General features: G+C 37.9%; 1 long non-coding RNA gene across 1 annotated transcript; it reads left to right on the top strand.

The window, feature by feature from the left end:
* The first annotated feature begins 1,211 nt into the window (after nt 1-1,211).
* On the top strand, nt 1,212-2,199 carry LOC124305340 (uncharacterized). The gene is made up of 2 exons (XR_006908369.1): nt 1,212-1,645; nt 1,985-2,199. It is a non-coding gene; the product is annotated as an uncharacterized LOC124305340 (long non-coding RNA).
* Nucleotides 2,200-11,138: the final 8,939 nt, after the last annotated feature.

The raw sequence follows: 11,138 nt of genomic DNA, 5'->3' as shown, positions 1-11,138 counted from the left end.
GAAGCGATATAGCGTACATTGGTACTTATAACATCTATTGCTTGCGTAACTGGAGAGAGAGCCTCCCAAATAACATTAAACTATTTTACGTACCGCGCACACATGAATAAGAAACAAAAATCATATATAAATCTGAAGTACCTGCAGTCACGTATAGAATTCATTGCTCTCGACAAGATTCACTTTTGTTGCATCGTGGACCAGACGAAGATACTCCCAACAGGTTGTCATGACGCTCAATTCGAATTTTATAATAGAATTTACCCGTCATGTTCGATATTGGAGCTACGCTCTACCGAAAGTGATCGAAAAAGTATCTTTTGTTCCAACCGGGTCAATTTTAGTCAAAAACTTGACGTGATAGAAAGTTTCCGTCAACACATATATGTCCAGAATAAAAAAAAAAAGTAAAGTAGACGCCACGACGTTTCGATTTACGATGCGAGAATACAATCGATCTTTATCGAGGATTGAATCACTACATTCGTACTTACGCTTTAATTCGGTGGTCATGCAGGCAACGACACATGAGTATATTATAGCTTCATGTGCGTATAAATCCCCCGCCGTGCGATGACGTTTGAAATTAGTTATTGTCAGCTATATGGGTGATAAATAGCCAATGAGGTATTGAGATAGGTTTTATCAATCAACTTTCGAAGATTTCTCATCGCGATAAATAAATGAATGGACCAGACACGTGTAGCTGGGTTATAGAGCCCAATCTGAACACCATTACGCTGAAGAAATATGTACCCATAGCCGGACTTACGCAGCTGACAATGCTCACAAAATCCTCTATGATTTTTACAGCAATACATCACTAGATTCGTACATTAATTACACGTAGGTATCGAGAGAAATTTTTCCAGTATAAAATGATGGATCGGTGACATTGGCGGCAACGTTAGCCTACTTCCTCCCTACTCGCGAAGACCAGATGCTAAGCCATGCTGCCCTATTCGTTTTACGGTGTTTCCATTGTCAGGTTTATGGTGCTGATTGACGACCCTATAACTTGCTATGTAGGGTGTCCCACCTCAGCCCCTCCAGCTATAACTCGCTATGGGGTACCGCTCCAGGAGCTTCCTAATCCATCCTGGTACCCTGATCCCTTTATAGTCCTGTTTTTGTACGCCCACTGGAGGGGCACAACGAACAAATTTCAGTGGCACCCAACGTCGCCGTCGCGGTGCGATCAGAAGGTTGTCATCGCGATCCGATTATCGTCAACGTCACCAAGTCCCGTCTTACATACTACGAATACACAGGGGGACTTTAATTTTGGATTGATCGAGCATCCTACAGCTGTATAAAGATAGGGAGAATTCCAATGAACTGCGCATTTTAATTCAAGTTCACATCAGACTGCAGAATTTAGTTCCACGCGCAGTTTTGCAATCATGTGAATTTGTAACGCAATAACTGCGGTCATATTGTATTACTGGATCGCTAATGAGTGACTCATCTTCCGAATTTGTTCCACGGTTTTATTAGATAAGCCAAGTCGCTACTCGGCCAAGCGTCGAGTATTACATTAGTCAACTGCAGTCAGTAGCCAACAATTCGTTGCCACCAAACTGGACAAAACTTGACATTCGAAGAGAGTTTCACGCGCTAACTGCAATAATGGGCAACATCATACGTGAGTGTAGTACAGCATTGTGTTTTTTCCCGTGATTTTTATCGGAACAATTGTTTTTTGCTGTTTTTTCGTTCGTTACATTCATTGGCGTATGTATAAAACAATTTATACCGGATATCGACGAGTTTCCGTCATTGTGTGATAATGTATAACTACCGACGACACTTTAAAACCGTTATTACTAAGACATTCGATACTTAATTGCAACTTTCGAAAGATATGCGGAAGCTGATTTGTCATACGAAAATTGAAAACTGTCGTCAAACATACCCAGCATCAAAATTAAGCGTGTCTGTTGACTCCGTCAGACTTTATTCATAGAAATAATATTCACCACAGGCCATTCTGGAATGATACACGCTCCGCCTGGATCGTCACCAGGAACAGTACACACAGTGATTCATCCTTCGCCACCGAATTATTTCCAGCAGAGCAGGATCGTTATAATTACTGCAATAGTAATATTGGTTGTCTTGTGGATAATAGTCGTACTACATTACACTCGTTGAAGTATAAAAAATAAAGCGTTTCGTCATCGTAGAGTTGAAGTTTAATTTCGTCTATCTCGTTTTTTCGTCCCTTTGATAAATTGAAAAAAAAGGCTACGACAGCTGATCGTCGCGTATTCGGCAGCAGGTATTGGATGTATGCAAATACAGAAGTGGTTATTTTAATTATTTGTTACCCGAAGTCTCTACCTCTGTCACCGTTGACGAGTGTAATGTTATACTATGAAGTCAGACCGATTGATAAATAGACATAGATAAGTATACGAGCACGTATATGCTATGGGAGTTGGTTAATATTTAAACTGGTTCCTTCACTTTGTTGTTGGTGTTTATTGCCGATTCAATATTTCAGCGGTAGGTAGACGCCAGTCAGTAATTATCCTACAAGAAAAGCTTAGACGGTAGAACGCATATAATATCCTTGTAATTAACGGTGAACACGAATTTTGGGTTTGGGTTCCAGAAGTAAAAATTTGATTTTTTCCACGTAACTAATGAAAGAAAAAATGGTTTTATTAAATAAAGTTTGCTTTTGTAGATACGAGAACGATATTTCGGATTTTAAGTAAAATTACCTATTTTTTCAAACATTTATTGTAACTAAAAAACCCCGACAGGCAAAGAGGGTAAAATCCCCCCCCCCCCCCCCCCAAATCTCGTACTTTTGGAGCAGGCTGTAAAGAATGAACCCTTTCAACGGTCATTTGTATTGGTGTAGTTCAACTTGCTTTCATAATACAACCATTTTCTGCGTGATTGTTCGAACTTTGATTTTTTTTAAATTCTCGCTGGTTTTATCAGAAGCTAAGATAGTTGAAATTAATTTGCACTAGGTATTTTTTACACTCATTGCCACGAGAGATATACGGTTTGGCAAACAAACTTCAGTTTCGCATTTCAATTACTTTTAATCAAACATAATATTTAATAATCAACTCCAAATGTCAAAGAATCGATAAACAACGTTGAAAAATTAATATTTTTCGTACTTCTTCTATGTTTGTCTGAACTTTCTCGTGTCGAACCCAAAACGTAATCTCCCATGATGTTCTCATTACACTGCCTCTGATAAAGTCGTTCGAGGTCGTCACATCTTGGCGAAAACATTCTTGTTTTCCCCAACAGGCACCCATATTATAATCACCGCAAGAATAACGAAAGCAAACTTTAATAAGCAATAAATGAATATTTTGGTTATTATTCGATGCATGGAATCAAAATTTATTTATTCAAATATAAAGTAAAAAAAAAACAAAATTTCTCGTCGCCCTGTGAATAATTGCTCATTCATTCGTGAAACTTGGTTATAAGTGTTTGAGATTATCAGTCACGCCGAATGTTTATCAATGGTTAATGAGGTTCACCCGGTTGACCCGAAAAAATTTATACAGTTCATACCTAGCTTATCAAAGAAGCTTCGATATCATCCGTTCGTACTGATCGGAGACGTACAAGCGAGAAGACGCAATGAACGAGAAAGAAGAAACAAATTAGAAAATCATCAGTTACTTACAGACGGATTATGGAATGTATTTCCCATGTAATTTTCACACCGGGATGTAACGATGTCTTTTCGGTTGAGAGAGCTCTTTAAATATTTATCGAACCTTCCAAAACTGGATAATATTGTTTGTATTGTGGAAGTTTTAATGAAGATAGTACTGAATAAATAACCTGTTTAATGAGAGTGTGCCTTTCCTTGCGATTGGTATTCACGCTGAGTTTCTGGCATAAGAGAAATGTGGGATAGGTATACGCGTAAGGTAATTATTAGCTCGACGTGTATGTTAATCTTTTAATTATTCCGAATGCGCGATTACGTTTGGCTTCTTTACGCTCAAGTGTAGACAACTTGTTCTACAGCCTACCCGGCAACACGAATTAATTTTTATATCTACATCTTCCGCGCAATTTCAATCTGCTTGACACAAAAAATTGTCACAAAGTTTATAATATTTAATGTTAACTGCATGAATTCATGAAACAATAGTCATTTATCCGCGAAAATAGGTTTATTTAATTTTTTTTTTTTTTAATTTTTAACAGGTCATTCTTAAACGCCCTGTTGTTAATGTAACGATCATGCAATATCGAGCTTCCACTTGTGAGGAATATTTTAATGTCACGATGCAACCATCTGACACTTTTGTGTTTCTACTGCTCCCACTTCGCTTACCAATACCTGCATTTTGTGCTCTTTTAGGCGCGCCCTTGGAAGTCATGCATTTGAAACAGTTCACTGGTCTCTGTAAGAGCTGCTAATTTGCAACGAGTCCACAATCCAGTGAGATTTGCATTTTTCGTGTTTGCACACCGAAAGGTATAAATTACACAGTAACCCCGACTGGGCGAGTCGAAGGAAACCAACTGAATTGCTGAAACAGTCGATGTTACGTAACAAGGATTCGTGGGGAATGCATCGACGTGCACTCGCAGCTTCTTGCCTATGTTTACACCGAGTCCTGGAATCACTATAATCGAATCCAATCACGCATTTTGCAGTTCACTTTCCCCGTTCCACTTGCATTTCTATAAGTATACATCGGTGTACTCGTCGTTCAAATTTTACCGCTTGGATGAAATTGTTATAATACTTACTTGCAAAACGGCAAATAAATGAGTGGTGTCAGAAACTTTGCTGCTTTTGTCAAAAATTATGTTTCAAAATCCGTGCTTAAAGCTCACACGTGAGCATATATGACGCGTTGTAGCCGAGCGATTCGATCTGGAACATGATGCAGGTACACACCTGATACGAATAGGTGATAGGTATGTAATTATTGCTGGAAAAAAGGAGTGAAAAGAAATAATAAGATGTCAAAAAACGAAGTAGCCGGTTGATAGTTTGTTAGATTGCGACAGGTCAGGCTGGAACATTAGTCGCGGGTTACGGGCTGCATGGCCCCGAAATATTGATTGACTTGAAGGAGTTGAAGTCGCATTAAACCTGTAGGCTTAAGTGCTTTCGAGCATCGTATGCTAATGAGCTTCGTTCTCGATATTGCGGTATGAATAAATCCTTTGCGAAGTAGGCGAGGTGACTTTATTCGTCTAATTACTCTCCGCTGCATATCGGCTGAAGTTCGCGAAATTTCTCCGCGACTCGTTGAGAAAATTCTGAAAAAAATGCATAAACGATTTGAACGAAAGTTAACAAATAAAATATACGTAAATAATTGAATGCTAATAGAATCGACAAGTCGGTATGGATATCAAACGGTGGGCTTATATGTGTGTGGTATATGTATGTATACATGTAATATGTAACATAACGACTGTCGATTAGGATTGGAATAATATTAGGTGACTTTGAAGTGACGCAAGCGTGATTCAGTTTGATTTGTGACTTTTATTTTATTCTTTGCTATTTGCATTCGGGATTTCCGAGGCGGATACAGATAATCCTCAGACCGTGAAATCTGACACGTCTCCAGGGTGCGTGTGATGCGATGAGTGTAAAAGCGCGTAACTGATAAATGCGCCAAGATAGCTCAGCACGTGCCGCGGAGTGGTCTGTACAAAAATAAATGGTAATGCCACTAACAAAGATCACGATCGAAGTATCAATAATAATAGCAAAGGTGGGTCCATTAAGAGCTAAAGAAATTGTCGTATACTCTAACTTGGTTCGACAAATTTATTTCTTATACATTGCGTTATTATACAGTGAGAAAAAATTCATTTGCTATGGTAACTAGAAAAATTCAGTAAAACAGGTATCGTTAGAAAAACTGTTTGAATATTGTTGGGACTACGAAAAACGAGATACACGTAACCATTTTGCGCTATTGTCGATCCTTTCTTGATAATTGCAACGCAAAATTAGTTTCTGAGGTTTAGTGTACTTTTTTAGTTAAACAAGGCTTTAGCGTCAATTTATCGTTGAACAAGTATTCAATTTTCGCAACAGTTGCAAGAAAATATAGCAACAGTGATCGTAATGAGAAACAATAGTAACGGATACTAGACTTTCTGGTAACAGCTAGAAAACTAATTTTCATTTTCTACCTAGAACTATATTTTTCGATTGTGGTAAAAAATGAAAATACTTGAGGACTGAGCGGTAACCGGAGCTAAAAATTTCTCTCAGTGTACCTATAGTAACGATTGGATCTCGATTCGATACTAAGAATTGGCGATACTGAGATCCTACTTTTGAACCGAGGCGTTTACGGTCTTTTTTCTGCATACTAAGCGAACAATAATAATTAATGAAAGGCAAAAAAGATTATTACAACTTCTCAAATCGTATCCTCTTATTTAGAAAATACCTTTTTCCTTTGTTCCGAGAATCGATGTCGCCTTCGTTTATTCGAATGCGCAGAGAATCAATAATTTCACAGTGGTCGAGTTCTTTCAAAGAAATGGAAAAATTACATGCGGTATGATTATATACGCCGTATATGCCGTTGCAATAATTATAGCGATACCGCAAATCCGGGTACGGAATAACGACTGTAGCGTTAGATCGAAGCGAAATAGTCGCGGCAAAATATAGCCTAAAGGAAAAGAACGCTCTAGGATTCTAGTTTCGCACCGTTGGAAGTGATTTTTATAATAATATAGATGATAAATTTTGTTCCTTGCGGCAAAATTGACACATTTTTCAAGTTACAGATGCACATTTCGTATTGCCGTAAATGCCGTTGTTTAAAATATTGGTTTTCTAGATGTTCAACGGTAATTCGACAGAAATTAGAAAATGTAAACGAAATTAAAACAGTGTCGACGAGTACTTGTTGACATTGAAGAACGTGAGATTTCTGTGACTTTTAAGTCAAGTGCTACAAAATGATAGTTTAAATTAATGGTACGATAATTTTTCGCTAGGTTAACACCGATGCTCATCGCTTTCACGAATAGCTGCTGGGAATTATAATACTTACGGAACTGTGTCAGACGCACAAATCGTTTAATAATTAAGTTTTGTTTTTTCTTCTAATTTCTATTTACGTTTGTTTTTGCAAGTGATAACTTGACCTATGATATATCGTCGCCGTTGAAGGATACCCCGATGGAAATAAGGTAAATGCGAATCGGTTGGATGTATAGTCGGTCGATGACGCAATATATGGTTTTTCAAGAGAACCGTTCAAACAGTGGCTAGTTAGCCTATCGTATTTTATTCCGAGATTTCAAATATCTCCAGATTATTTGTTCTATCCAAGTGTGCTTACGCTTCGGTTTGAAATCCTTTTTTTAAGCACGAGCTGGCATCACGCTTACAACATTATACATATATACCTACATATTGTATTGAGGTTCTTTTCTAACTCTCGATTTTTTTTCTGCCCAACTCCGATGGCACGAAAGAGTTATAGTTCAATGAATATTGGCTGTACTCACCAAATGTCATTTGGTTGATATTATCTGTATTATAATTCTCTATGTGGTTTCTATCCATCATATATCGCTTACTTCACACTTTGAAGAAAAATTTAACCATAAATTAAGTAGGACTTTTAAATTATCGTAAAAACTTTCACTTTTAGCTTAATATTATCATCTATACATTTGTTTCACGTATCGAGCTTATAAAAATTGGACATGTGGCTAACCTCACCTAAGACGTTAAGTTTAAAAGTTATTATTGATATCGTTTATGTATCCTTGTTTTCGAAAGTGTCCAGTCAGAGCTCCTCGTAACATCTTCGACGTATTTAGATTCCAAAATTTCTAAAGTACGGATACGTATAAGAGGATAAAGAAGCATCTCCCTTGAGGCGATTGATTCGATTAGCCTAAAATATTTTCGAGGTGAAATCAGTGCATTCAAATAATGTAGAAAAGGATAGTAAATTGATTAATGATAAGACAAGTGTCAGGGACAAGCAGGACGATATTGAATATCGAATTCATACGGCTGTATAAGAAACTGCGTTAATCTCCGTATTGCAGAATGGTTTTCTGGACGGTTTATTTGAGTTCGTTTTATTGGTACTTTAAGTTATTCCCAAGAGCAGAAGCTTCGCGGGATAAGCATCATCTCGTTCGGAGATGGTTCGTTGGTTCGTTGGTTGGTTGCAGTGGCTGTTCGTCGCAATTAAAAAAGTACCGAGGCCAAGAGGGTCAGTTCGCACAGCCCCGTAAAGCCTGCGCTTAAGAAATATCGCTTCGTGTGCTGTTGAGACTTACGTTCTCTGCTCTTGGTCGTTCATTTTCTTTCATTTCTTCCCACTTTTTTTCCCCACCATATACGTGTTTACTCAAGCGTACACACATGGACACATACGTTATGTACGCACTATCTACGGAGGATCACCGTCGTACTCACCTTCGATGACAAATTATGGGAAGAAATTTGAATTTCTGTGAGTACAATCCACAAGAGCTTCATTACTTTATAGCCGCGGGCATAAATGTTCAATATATTAAGATCCATGCTAGGCTGCGGCAGCTGCTCGAGTGGACTTAGAAATTCGGACGTTAAAATTTTGCATGATTCAACTCAGGCAGCCACTGTACATTTCGAGTATAATCGGGTCATGATCGGTAAACTTATTTCTGTACCACAGTGACATGACTGATATCAATTATTACCACTGGATTTTAAACACAATCATCATGCGAACGGAGCCGTTACTTAGCTCAGGGTAAGTCAGGCATAAATCGAAATAATGGAACAAATGAATCTTTACAGCAGTGAAACGTACTTATAGTGCGCGCAGTGACGACCTCCGATCACTTATGGGAGATGGCAAGACTTTTAAGGCCTTACCTGCAAGGAATATGGAAAGATGCAGAATGGAATTGTGTAGAGGCCTATGTTAGAGTTGATACAGAAAAAAAATATCCAATAACCTACGTTCGCCTATTGCGATTCCTTGTGATGGATCAAATTCACAATTGAATGACCCATTAAGTTTTTAACGGAAACGTGATTAAAGCCGACTTCTTTTCACGTTTTACTTTCAGGGAACAATAGCAGTTGCATAATACTTTGTTTCCGTGAATTTCGACGATTATTCTGCGTACAAAGCAAGCCTTTCACCAAGCCATATGTAATTCCGCGTGATAAGTTAAGGAGATGATAAATTCGATGAAGGCTGTTTGATTCCGGTGTCTCAGGAAAGAAAGGGGAAAAGAATATGTGAATAGAAAAATACCAGGGTATGGCCGCAAGCTACAGGAAATGAAAATAATAATTTTTTACCTAGAAATGAAGGTATTCGTTGTTTCGAAGTTATTATTCATCGATTTTCAATAATTAAGATCGAATAATGAATCGACCCTGAGGCTGAGATTGTCGATGAAAAAGTTTGACCACAGATTGATCCCGAGTTTCTTCGACTCTGTCCTGTAGCAATTTGAAATAATCAAGGCTTTCATGTCGCACGAAGATAAGGCCCATTTTTAAGAGATTTTTTTCGCAACCAGGATACAGCCAAAAATATCCGTTCCAGCTTCCAATAAATCACGCAAGTCGAAGATTAAATCGCGGAACCGACTAATGTACAGATGTGAGTTTTAAAAATGTTAAAAGCATACTCCGGAATATAACAAGATACTATACTGTCTCGGCGAACTTCTGGTTCGTCATAGTTAATGCACTTTTTATCTAAATGGACTTTACAGACGCCCTCGATACACGCGCGTGTTTACCCATACACACGTATTTACACACGCTCTACACTCTTACTTTCCACCGGCAGGTATAACTTGTCACTATAAATCATTTCACCTGCGTCTATATGCGTAAATATTCAATTGGCAATTGTTACCTGGAAGGCTCCGAGAGGTTACGGGATTAGCCATAAATTCCGCGTATTTTAATTGATTCAAGTTTCTCGAATCACAGTTAACCGGGATTTTTTGCTTCGGGCTCATTAAATTTTGGAAATAGTAACTTGAAGCGCGAAAAACAAAAATCTTTCTTTCTCAAATCTAATTCCGAAAGATAGATCGCCCAGAAGTTAAGCTGATTTGCTGTTCGAAACTAAATCTGTCACTGTGAACCTTCTTGGAGAAATATCTTGCTGCTTCAATATTTGAAAAAATCTCGAAACCCATTGTATTAATGAGATAAAAATTTTCCTCACAATGTTTCTTGTAATATTCATCGAAATTTGTTATTTTCATCGTAAGATTAAAATAGAAAAATGATTTGAACACTTGATCGTTTGAGATCGCAATGAGTTTGGTTGGAAATTACACTAGAAATTTCAGGAAACCAGGTTAAACTCAGATAAAACGATCCGATTGTTTTTAAGAATTCTGACTTCATTTCAAACGAATTGGAATTTACACTGAAATGCGTTGAATAACAAACTGAAAGAAATGAGCATCGATAAGCTTAACGAACATCTCAAAATTGATTCAATTTTCGAATTCCGAAATACTGCTCGTTGACACGAATCACGTCAAACTCACATTTACGTCAACACGCGAAGCGGTTTGTACGAATAGCAAGTTTCACACGCGGGATAATCAAACTCGCAGTTTTGTCAATATAAATCCCACGCAAGGCAAGTAAAATAGTAAATCCCGGCTAAATCGACGATATAAGCAGATGTGCAAACAAGTTGTAGAGAAGCATGAGTACGGGTGATGTACCGCCTGTGGATTTCTCAGCACGAGACCAATATGGAGTCGTGGAATTTGCATAAATTTAGCGTGCAAACCGCAAGCGGTGGGAGGTCCAACCGCGTGTAAACTTCGTGCCTGAGGTTATTCGATGCGGGTGTAATAAAGGGCAAAGTTCGCCAGTCGACTCGTTAAAGTCTTCAGCGATCTGGAACAAAACTGCGGTATATATATATATATATACACGACATATATATATATATATATATATATATATATATATATATATATATATATATATATATATATGTATACACGTATATAACGTACGTGCCAGCTCAAGTCGAATACCTACAGAAATTCTCGGGGAAAGGTGGTAGGTATATACCTGTAATTTCCACAACTTCACTGGAAACATGAAGTGAAATAAATAAGTTCGTTCTCCGGAAACTAGTTAATCC

The sequence above is a fragment of the Neodiprion virginianus genome, chromosome 1 (assembly GCF_021901495.1).
Source record: "Neodiprion virginianus isolate iyNeoVirg1 chromosome 1, iyNeoVirg1.1, whole genome shotgun sequence".
NCBI lineage: Eukaryota > Metazoa > Arthropoda > Insecta > Hymenoptera > Diprionidae > Neodiprion > Neodiprion virginianus.
Note: the sequence above shows the minus strand (reverse complement) of the source record. Positions and strands in the feature narration are given on the sequence as shown.